Source organism: Pleurodeles waltl, chromosome 7, assembly GCF_031143425.1.
Source record: "Pleurodeles waltl isolate 20211129_DDA chromosome 7, aPleWal1.hap1.20221129, whole genome shotgun sequence".
NCBI lineage: Eukaryota > Metazoa > Chordata > Amphibia > Caudata > Salamandridae > Pleurodeles > Pleurodeles waltl.
Genome location: NC_090446.1, coordinates 1,390,591,003 through 1,390,602,408, shown reverse-complemented (window position 1 = coordinate 1,390,602,408; position 11,406 = coordinate 1,390,591,003).

The window sequence follows — 11,406 nt, the reverse complement described above, 5'->3', positions numbered from 1 at the left end:
CTTAAGTTTGTTTAAAGTATATGAGGTGGGGAAGCTTGACACTGAGGGAGAAGGAACTCATCTCTGAAGGTGGAGGCACTGCTCAGAGTAAATCCCTTTTTGGGTTGTTCTTTTTTGTCTCAGTTGTCACGGGTTCCACAACTTGACGTTGGCTGACAAAGGATGATACTGGATTCAAGCCCAATGGTAATGCATTTTTAATTTGTATATCTAGCTCTGCTGTGCGCATGCATGAATATGTAGTCACTGCATATATATAATATTCATTGCTGATGTATTGCATTGTATTTACTATTATTCCACTGTTTTGATTATTTTAAGAGTTGCACGTGTGTTGCTGCATTCACATTAAGTGCTCACGTTATTATCTCATGTAACCTGAGAAGTGCCTTAATGAAATCATTACTCTCACTGAGAGTGCTGCATTATTTGCATTCTTTTCACTTTGCTCCATCTCGGTCTGAAGCAAACAGAACAGCCACTCAATGCCGTGGTAACTTTGGAGTGTGGTGATTCCTTTAATTATATATATATATATATATATATATATATATATATATATATATATATATATATATATAAAAAAGTCGGTCGAGCACTCCACCAAGGATGTTTATATTTTTACATTTATTCAAGTAACTGTGACAAACAAAGAACAACGCGTTTCGACCAACACGGTCTTTATCGAGTTCTAAAACTCGATAAAGACCGTGTTGGTCGAAACGCGTTGTTCTTTGTTTGTCACAGTTACTTGAATACATTTTAAAATATAAACATCCTTGGTGGAGTGCTCAACCGACTTTGTTTTTTCATTAATTTATCGAGGGGACGGCTTGCCCTCGGTCGGAGCACCGGTTCTTAGGAGCGCGGCGCCACGATTAAGCCGCATTTTCAATATATATATATATATATATATATATATATATATATGTCACTCGATGTCTCCAATTCGAAATAGTTTAATCGGCAAAAAAAAACAAAAAACTAAAATCACCCAACGTGTTTCGGGAGTTGCAGCTCCCTTGTTCCCGAGTAACTGGTAACTAGTTGTATATATATATATGGTGAAATTGGATAACGATTTGTATAAGTAATGAGGAACAATGAAAAATATAATTTGAACTCAATGTAAAATAATGAATGTAATGTTTAAAAAGTGCCTTTAAAAAAAGTGCATCAAAATTTGTAATGATTAGATAGGAAATAGTTTATTGAATATATTAATATTTATTGTATTTAAAAACATTAAGATATCAATAAGTTTTTTATAAATAATCTTGAATACATAAAAATTCGCAATGATTGTAAATCAAACATATAATGAATACAACTAGTTGCAGGCATTGATAAAGAAAGATGATAGTAAGTGTAGTAGTACGATCGCTCGACAGTGAAAAGCATGTTTTAAGATGGCCACCGTCTAAATATGAACTTTCTTTGTCCGTTATCACTGGCACTGATTTGGTAAAGGGAATATATAGAAACTGAAGGATGGACTTAAAATTATCCGTGAACAAGGGAGCTGCGCGTTGGGTGATTTATGTTTTTTTTGCCGATTAAACTATTTCGAATAGGAGACATCGAGTGACTGCGAGTTTTTCCCATTTGGGAGGAAACACTTGGATTTGAGATTAAGGGACTTGCGATCCCTTCCCAGTCTGCCGTATGGGTGTAGACTCAAGCGCAACAGTAAAAGGATAAATATATATATATATATATATATATATATATATATATATATATATATATAAAAATAAATAAATAAGACTTGCCTTACTTATACTTACCATGTGCGGTAAAGGATGTTTCCCCTATTCCCTACCAAAGGACGCTGTGAAACATAGGTTACTTATACTCTATGTATCTAAGATGGCCACCACATTTGCAGGACTCGTGATACTCTTGTGGCGTTCGGAGATAAGTGGTCCGTCTTGATTTCACTTATGTGTTTCATGTAATGCAAGAGTCACAGTAGTGTAGTCTCGCACCAGACGCAGCCCTCCATTCTGCATGCACTGCTGACCTCTACTGCAATGACATGCTAAATCCTCACACACTGCAATATATCTGGATGATATATACTCTTTTTTCACAAAAGCCTGGAGAAATATAGAGCTCATATAAAATCAGTACTCTACACTTCTGAAAAAGTGTGTGTTTGAGAAATTGAGTATTTTGGTTATGAACGGTTTCTCCATTGGATTTTCCTTAATTTCGAGAAAACCACTGCTATTCTCAAATGACCAGCTCCCACCAATGTGAAAGAAACTCAAAGCTTTTTGGACGTGGCCAATTTTTACTGTCCATGCCGTGAAACGTTCGTACTGCTAACCAGTAATATCGCTAGACTGTTGAAGAAGGAGAATATGGAGAGAGTTCTGCTGGAGATGAAAAAGCTAATCAAGCATTTTAAGAGCTGAAACAAGTATTTACAGAAGCATTAATCTTGTTCCAACCAGATTCCACTAGGAAATTAATTGTTGAGAATGATGCTTCCGAAAGAACTGTTGGGCCATAGTTTTGCAAGTCAAAGAAGATGATTTTTGGAGCATCCTATCTGTTCTCTCTTCCATACCTTGACCCCTTGTAAACTGAAGTATTCTATTCCAGAAAGAGAAATACTTAAAATAAAAGATGCTTGTCAATAACGGGGATATTCTCTGATTGGGACTGGAGAACCCTTGGAAATATTAATTGATGAAAGAAAAATGTGCAAAAGTAGCCACGCTTGTTGGGCATATTTTTTCTCTATATGACTTATATTTCTGGTTCAAAGGATATTAGGGCTGATGCCCCTTCACACCAATATCATGAAACTAATATTTAATCAGATCAAAATCTCATTTCAGGTCATCATATCATTGAACTTGTTCAGACTTTTCTTCAACAAGTAAAAGAAATTTATAGCAAACTTTACGTGTCCATCTTGGAAGATCTGCTGTTAAGGGTACCCATTACTTGACAAAGTGACTTATCAACAAGCCCTGTTAATTCAAACTAAATTACTTCAAGAAGAAGTGTTGCTATGATATTTAAATTTGTGGTCACAGAGAAAAAAAACACTAATCTAGACCTAATATTATGTTGTTTTTCGTGGCTTTCAATTAAAGAGGATGTCCACTAGTATGTCTTGCTTCTCCAAGTCCGTGCTCAACGGAAGACTATACAACAAAGCTATTTGATTATATGCATCCTCTTCCAGTGCCACCAGAACCTTTGCATATGATTTACAGACTTTGTTTACTTGCCATCTCTGAAGGTTATCATATGACTAAGGTAACTATAGACTTGTTTACAAAGATGGCTCCTTTCTACCATTTTAAGAGGCTGCCTTGTACTGGGACTATGGTTCAAAGATATCTTACAGCCATCTACACAGTCTTCGCAATACTATCTTGTCCGACCATGGACCTCTATCTATTTCCCATTTTTGGAAGGCTCCTTGTTCTGCTCTCAGTATTCAACAAGCTTTGTCGTCTGATTATCATAAACAGACCAATGGTGAAATACAGGGTAAATCAATGCCTAGAGCAGAACTTAAGTTGTTATAGCAACACCACTCAAAACAGAGAGTCAAAATGCCTTGCCTTGGACCAATTGCATACAGTATTTCTCTTCACAGTGCTATGAGATGTTGCTATTCTTTTGCCATCAAGAGTATCACCCCTGTTGTATCGGTCCTCTTCTCGAATCAGTCCTCTAATAATTACTGCCACTGATATTCATAAACATCACAAGGAGCAAATGTACTTAACTTCTATCCACAACAGCAGTGCCAAAGCCTGCTAATCAACACAGGTTACCAATTTGTGTCTTTGTTCTTAGAGAGCAAATTTGGTTATCTCCCAGTTTTGCACAAGCTTAATCTTTGCCATTTAAGTTAAGAACTAGTTTTTTTGGATCTACACAATTCATTAAGTGAATAAATGCTGCATCTTAACATTTTTCATTAACCTGACATACACCCAGTCGAGGCCCTACATTTCTGATGCCTTCAAGAGGACCGGCCATCAAGAACTTGAACTTCAAGAGATGTTAGATTTAGAGTACATCTTAAATTTTTAGTAGCTTGGAAGTGCTATCCTCCTAACAAAAGCACACATTCATGTTAAACTCAAAAATAAACCTAAAAACATGTTGTCCTTGACCCAAAGCAATATGTCATGGGCGTCGAGTTATAAGAATTCCACACCTCTGATCGAACTCTGTCACCACCAACAAAAGCTTTTTCCATGCAGACACTAGATGCAGCACTGACCACTCATTACAGGTAAGTGCATCTTGTTCACCGCTGTTGTCTTTGAAGGTAAATGCCGATGCAGCCACCCACACAAAATCCACAGAATGCTTAAATTCTATGAATTTTAGGTAAGGTGTATAGGACTGGAGTCCTAGGGGATTGTTCAACCTTACGAATAGCCTAGAGGCGCATATGCCAAAAAAAAACAACAAAAAAAACCCTGTACCATCTAGACGTAGATGTTTTATTAAATTCCACACCCCTGGTTCAATGCTCTCTGGTTCATGGTAGAATCGGGTAGCACTCCATTCTCGGACAAAGGAGACTGCCTGCAGAGGATTTTGTGACAATCACTGCCTCCCTTCTTGCATGGCCAACTATTCCTTCAATTAGTATCCCAATCCAATATTGAGAGGTCATTTACTGTTTATTACATTCACTGTTCCATCATTTCCTTTGCTACCACTATGTAAGGATGTCAGGACCAGTGCAGATTGTGTTGCAAATGCATCAGCATGTTTTTTGTCATTGTATTCATTGCCAACTTACCTATATACTTTGTCCCAACATTTTTTGCTTACTTTTTTTCCCCATCATGATTTGGGCACCATTCAAGAAATTGTATTCGTTTTTGGGTGCCCAGGAGTTTGCTTTTTTTCAGTTCTCTAGCCTTCTTCTATGAAACCTCCTTAGTCCAGATTGCTCAGGGGGATCTTTAAGTCTCATTTGGCCTATTTCTTGAGTGTGTGACTCAGCTTGAGACACACACGTTGCTTTCACAAGGAACTTCTAAGCAAGTAGCAAACTGACCACATGAAGGAGTAAACCCATTCCTCTGGCAATCCAGGCACAACAAAAAGTTGCTTACACTATGTCCAGTTGTTCACAATAGTGGAGAATGGGAGGTCACAGCACCAAAGCATTTGAAACCAAGGTGGTTTCAAACAATGTAAATTGTCCTTTGGAAAAATTGGACGTCAACTCAATTGTCAACAAACACCAAAAAAGAATGAATGTAAAGTAACTGTTACTGAGAAAGATTATGGCAAACATTTTTTTGCCACATGGCACACATAAGCCAGTTTTGGCAGAGAGGAATGTCTGCACATGCTTTAAGTAGTCTGCTTGATGGGTGGTGATGCATCTTAAAAGACGATACTGAAATACCTCTGTGTGTCATCTTTTCTTTTTATAAGATGGAGATGTGTCTTGCCAAACTATGATCAGCCCGAGATTATGAACCCATATATTTTTTTCATCAAAGAGTAGTACAAGCACTTGAGGTGTGGATAAAAATAAAATCCCATTGCAACAACATTTTATGGTAGAAACGCTGGAGCCAGAATAGACAGTAAGGCAACATAATGTCAATACACTTAGTATCCCATTTTCCTACATGAGCAAGTGAAGAGTTTTTGACCATGTCAACAACAAAAAAGCATAAGCTCTGAGGCTAGAATAAATATATACCAGCTTCACGTCAGTCAGCTGTTACTAGGCATGGACACTGTTATTTACCACTCATGTCCCAGAACGACAACACTTCTGAACTACAGTTAAACAACCAATAATTTGCTTTTAGCCCTAGCTGACTCTCAAAGGGTAGCAAAGTTGAGCAGTAAAAGCTTACTCGAGATGGGGGTAATTAAGTGACTCAGAATCATGACAACACTCAGTGCCTTCAATGTCCAGTCAGTGCTTTCTGAAACAGAATGTCCAAGTGTCCTATGGGCCCATGTTAGAATGCCAAATATCCCTTTAGCTCACTTGTGCTAGGCACCAGATTTTTGAATTACTGTAAGCCCTATCGCCAATGTTAACCTTTGAGTTAATTCAGGTCTTGTCAGAAGGTCAGTCTCATGGAAATTGTTAATTGGGCTTTATTAAGCCAGTTGTACCCAATGATGATCTCTACTCTTAAGAACAACATTCTTTTATTCAATCTAAATTCCTGGAGTTAATGAGGGGCACCTAAAAATCCCTGTGTGTCCCAAAACTCCACCACTCATACAGATTCTTCAGCCACAGAAAACATGCCGGGGTGTAGCTAGTGAGCCAGTATACGGTTGGCACCACAGTTCAATCAACAGGAGTCCAGAGTCAAGTTAAGGACCCAATAGACTGTCAACTTAACATGAGTAAAACAGTGGCCTTCTTCCCTACTATATGTCCCTTAAGTGTCTTTAGAAATAGGGGTGTCTTTCTCTCTCAATAACTACTGGTCAAGATTTTATGGTGTCAGGGTAAACTACGGCAGTCACTGATGACACCTGGAACCACCGTCTTCTTTAGGTTTACTGATGACTGTAGTTCTAAGTATGGGGTATCTCGGAGACCATAAAGGCTAAGGTGATGGTTTAAACAGTTCTGGATTCATGACAACCTCATCTAGTTTTTGAAATCAGAACCCATGCCAAATGGTCTAGGGGCACTGAGTAGTCAGGGACCGCAGAGGATCACTCTTCTCAAAAATCACTGAAGAAGCTGCTTATCCGGGATGTTTGTTTTGTTCTCCTGAGAAGCTGGCTGGAATGACCTTGTAGCTCTTGGGCAGTGCAAGTCCTGCCAAGTCAACACAGCCTTAAGTTTTTTTCCAGTAGATCTTGGAAAACCTCCTGGTGCATCCAGCCAAGCCCTTCGTACAGACAGGCAGAACTTTGTTCTCTCCTCAGGTCAAGCAATCCAGCATCTCCAGAGGTTTTCATAGTTTTTGGCCCAGAATGATGTGACGTCTAGAAGAAAACATCAACCATGCAGCAGCTCGACTCCTGGCCCTTGAGATTTTCTCAGCTTTACTAGTGTGTATGCTTTCTCAATGTCAAATCAATGATGTAGTAATCAAAGTGCTAGGTGAAAGGACAGTATTAATACCCCTCAGGATCAACCAGTCTGCTTTATTGATTAGTTTAAGGGCTCCTCCAATACTGCAGGAGTTGAAGCCATCCAGATTTCACAGACTCTCTTCTTAATTTCCATACTCGGAGCAGTTATGACTCACTAATGTGCTTTATTTAATCCTCCTGTCAAGAACCTCTTTCTGTTCATGTTACTATGGAAAATAATCGCAGCAAAGGAAATGTGCAAGGAGTTGAATTTCACTCTTACAGAGGGACTCTGCTTTTAGTCAAAAAGATTGCGCTAGCTTCCTCCTGGGTACACCTCGTTTTCGAGAAGAAGGACAGAACATATGCAGTCAGGCTGAGATCACCCAGATGGATGCACATGGGAATCAAATGGTCCTAATATCACAAGTAGTCATTCAAACACAACATTCTTACTATATATTCCAGACATGATTATGGCAAAGTACTCAATGTGTGAGGAGTGAAAGGACCGGTCGGTCACTACATATCTTAGGTTGCACAGGCGCTGCAGCTGTCAAAGAATGTGGGTATGCACAAAAGTGAAGCAAATGGAGTGCCTCTACTGGGCTTACAGGATTGTCAACCTTCATGGAGGATAACACACAGCGCTAAAACCATACAAAGGCAGGGTGGCACAGCTAACCAAAGACATCCAGGGGACTTTTGTCTGAACAGTACATAATACTAAGCAGCACCTAGGAACACAGTTCACAACTGTGACCAAATCGGAGTATGCCACTGTAACCAAGGTGAGTAGGATACCTCAGATATATTCATAGTAGGAGAGCAGAAACATGGTAAAAAAGATCAGCATTACAGCGCCTCGAACCTTGAGAACCACAAATTCAGGAGTGCAATTGACCAGCATCTTGTTTGTAAACAGACAGGAGTCTCTGAAATGGTCAACCTATGATCCTAGCTCAAAGGGAAATAGCAGAATGAAATCCTGGGCAGACACCCCCCCCCCCACCTCAGCTGATGCTAATCATCTTCACATGTAGTGAAGATGAATAACAATTTGGTTGGTTTTATGGATCAATTCTGTTTATTGGTATTTTTGGATTAGAAAAAGAACAAAGCTATATGCCTACAACCATTCAGGCCGGGAAGATAATAGTGCTCACAAGAAATGTAACACAGCTTTTGATGCCACACCCCAGGTCAGCAGCATAACCAATCAAAATGAGCACTGTGTTTAAAATAACAAACAATAAAACAACATAGGATAAAACTGGTCTCCTCCCAGCTTTGCACTTTTGAGTTCACCCCTTTCAAATATCCCCGTGTATTAATTGAAGAGTTTGTCAGGCCACCTCCCCCACTCAGTGTATAGCTTTGGGAGTGAGGTACTAGTCCCATAGTCTACCGCAACAGTCGTAGGACTTTAAGGTATGTGGGGCATGTGATGTCATTGAATTCTGTAGACAAGACTTGTATGTAGGGTGCCCATAGTGTGGTAACTTCTGCCGAGGGTTGCTCCGCTGCTAGGGAGGGTTTCTCCATACCCAGCAGGTACCATAGTTTATGTAGCCAAAAGGTGTGATTTGGGACTCTAGCCGTGCCCCAATGTGACAGTATAGTCTGATGGGCAGCGTATAGGGCAAGAGCTATTTGACGACCTCTAAGTGATCGTAGAGGAAAGGTAAGTGGGTTAGATAAGCCGAGTATAACATATGTTGGCAATCTAGGGCTCTCTGTGTGAAATGCTTTGTCAATTTTGTCTAGGATGCTACACCAGTATTGCTTCAGCTTGGGGCAATGGCATAATAAGTGCAACAGTGTGCCTGTGCTACTGCATCCTCTACAGCAGATCTCTGGTTTGGAAGGGTTTCATGTGCGAACTCTCGCTGGAGTATAATACCAATACAATGCTATTTTGTAGGCTGTTTCAGTGCCCCACGCTCTATAGGTGGTATGGTAGGCCCTGTATTGTATGTCTCCCCATTCCTCTTCCACCAGTTCTCTCCCTATCTCGGCCTCCCATCTTCATTGTCTCTTAGTTTTGGGTATGTGTGCAGTGTCAAATGCGTGTGCGGTTCAGAGATGAATTGCTTATCATCCCTTTAAGTGTTAACCGTTTCTCAAATGCCGTGATTGGTCTCGCTACTAGTGGTCTGACTGTCGGCTGAAGCACCCAGTGTCTAACCTGTAGATATATCATTCTATAGGCTCCCTACTCTCTTGCATCCTCCGGTATGCCATCTGTCAAAGTGCTCTGAGTTCAGGCCAGGGGCAAAGTGTGGATTAGCACATATCAGTGTCATGGGGGATGGGAAGGATGTCAGTCCACTTAACAGCCACCAAGTCCCAGACCCGGAGTGTTGTGCCAGTGATGTGGGAAGAGTATAGTCCCATAGCCCTATGTCTGCGTTGCAACCAAGTTTCCTTCCAAATATATTGCTTGATCCATAAAGCACCAGTGCTTTTCGGTGTATGGGCAACTCCATTCTATTATGTATTGCAGTTGGGTAGCCTGATAATATTTCAAGAAGCATGGAATGCCAGTCCCCCTTTCGCCTTGGGGAGATACAGGGTTTGCCTTGGAATATGCGAGGGTTTCTGGTCCCATATAAGTTTCAGTATTGCCAATTGAGGTGCGGTTAGAGTTTTAGTCGGTGGGAGTAGGGGGATCGTTTGAAAAATGTATAGAATGCATAGTAGGATTGTCATCTTGACTGCTGCCACTCTGCCCATGACAACTTATGTTTGCTCCAAGTTTCCATATCTGCTAGCACAGCTTTAGAAAGGGCAGAGTAGATTCTATTGGCCGTTCTTGCAGACGTGTTTGAGAGGAAGACCATATATAGGGGAACTGTGAACAAAGCTCTGCTTCGTGGTTGAAGGAACCTAGAGGTTCAGGTTTGGGGATTTTTGCATATTCACTTTAGTGCCCGAGACATTGCTGTGGTGAGAGCTGGCAGTAAGACCTTTCGGTCCGACAGGGCCAGTATCACGTCATCTGCATAAAGACTAATAAGATGGTGGTGGCCCACAAATTTGATGCCAGTTATGGTGGGGTTTGGATGTATTTTTTGGGCCAAGGGTTCCATGTAAAGGGCAAATAGAAGTGGGGAGAGGGGGCATCCCTGTCTCATCCATCGCCGGATCGGGAAATGCTGAGATGACATGCCATTGACCCAGACAGATGCCTTGGGCTCATATAGGCACATTTTATTCAGTTCAGAAATCTAGGTCCAAGGCCATATTGTCCCAGTACTTTGAAGAGGAAGGACCAGAGAGCCCTATCAAACGCTTTTTTGGTATGTATAGACAGCAGCAGCTCCTCTCTCTGCGATCTATGTGTTTTGTCTATACGGTGCAGGAGTCGTTCTGTGTTATCCCCGCTTTGCCGGTACGGGATAAAGCCCGCCTGATCTGGGTCCACAAGCCCGGGCTTGAAAGGATTTAGGTGATGCGCCAAAATGCCAGTGTACAGCCTAGTGTCTATATTAAGAAGTGAGATGGGCCGTAGGAGCCACACTCCTCTGGGTCTTTGCATGGTTTCGGGATTACAGTGATGGTTGCGTCAAGCATGCCAGCTCTGAGGGAGTTGGTCTCAGAATGAGTTGAATAATCTGGTGAGTATCAGTGCTAATTCTGAGCAAAACGTTTTTATAGAAGAGTGTGGTGTAGCCGTCTGGGCCCAGTGACCTCCCAGTCCTCAATCAGGAAATAGCTGAGACCATGTCATCTACCTGAATTGGCTTGTCAAGGAAGGTTGCGTCGTCCGGTGGGAATGAAGCATGGGCACAGTTATCTAAATATGGGGAGGGGTCTGCGTTGATAGAGGTGTCGGCCGTATATAATGCTCGATAGAATTATTGGAAAGGAGCTGTGATTTGGGGGTCTGTATGCACAGAGATTTGGGGTGCAGGAGGGTAGGGGGTGTACCATTTTATTATTATTGGCTTGGACGCGCGCCCTTAGTTTATGGACTAGGAACTTTCTGCAGCAGTTGCCCCCCACATAGTATTTATGTTTTAGTCTTACAATGGCGTATTCAGCTCGATCCCAATCTAAACGCCTCCGTTGGAGACAAGTCCTTTACAACTCCCTCCAGGCACTGGGGAGGGGTCCCCCGTGTGTTTGTGAATGCGCTCCCATTCTGCCACCCTCTGCTCAATCTGAAGTTGTTGTTCCTTCCGAGCATTAGTCTCAGTTGCAAATATGGAAATCACATCCCCCTGCACTACCGCCTTAACGTCGTCCCAGATAGTCGCCAATGAGGTATGGTCTTTATCATTTTGGCTAAGGTAATCTTTATTCGATCATCTCAAAGTTTCCCCAAAATCTCCAGCTAAT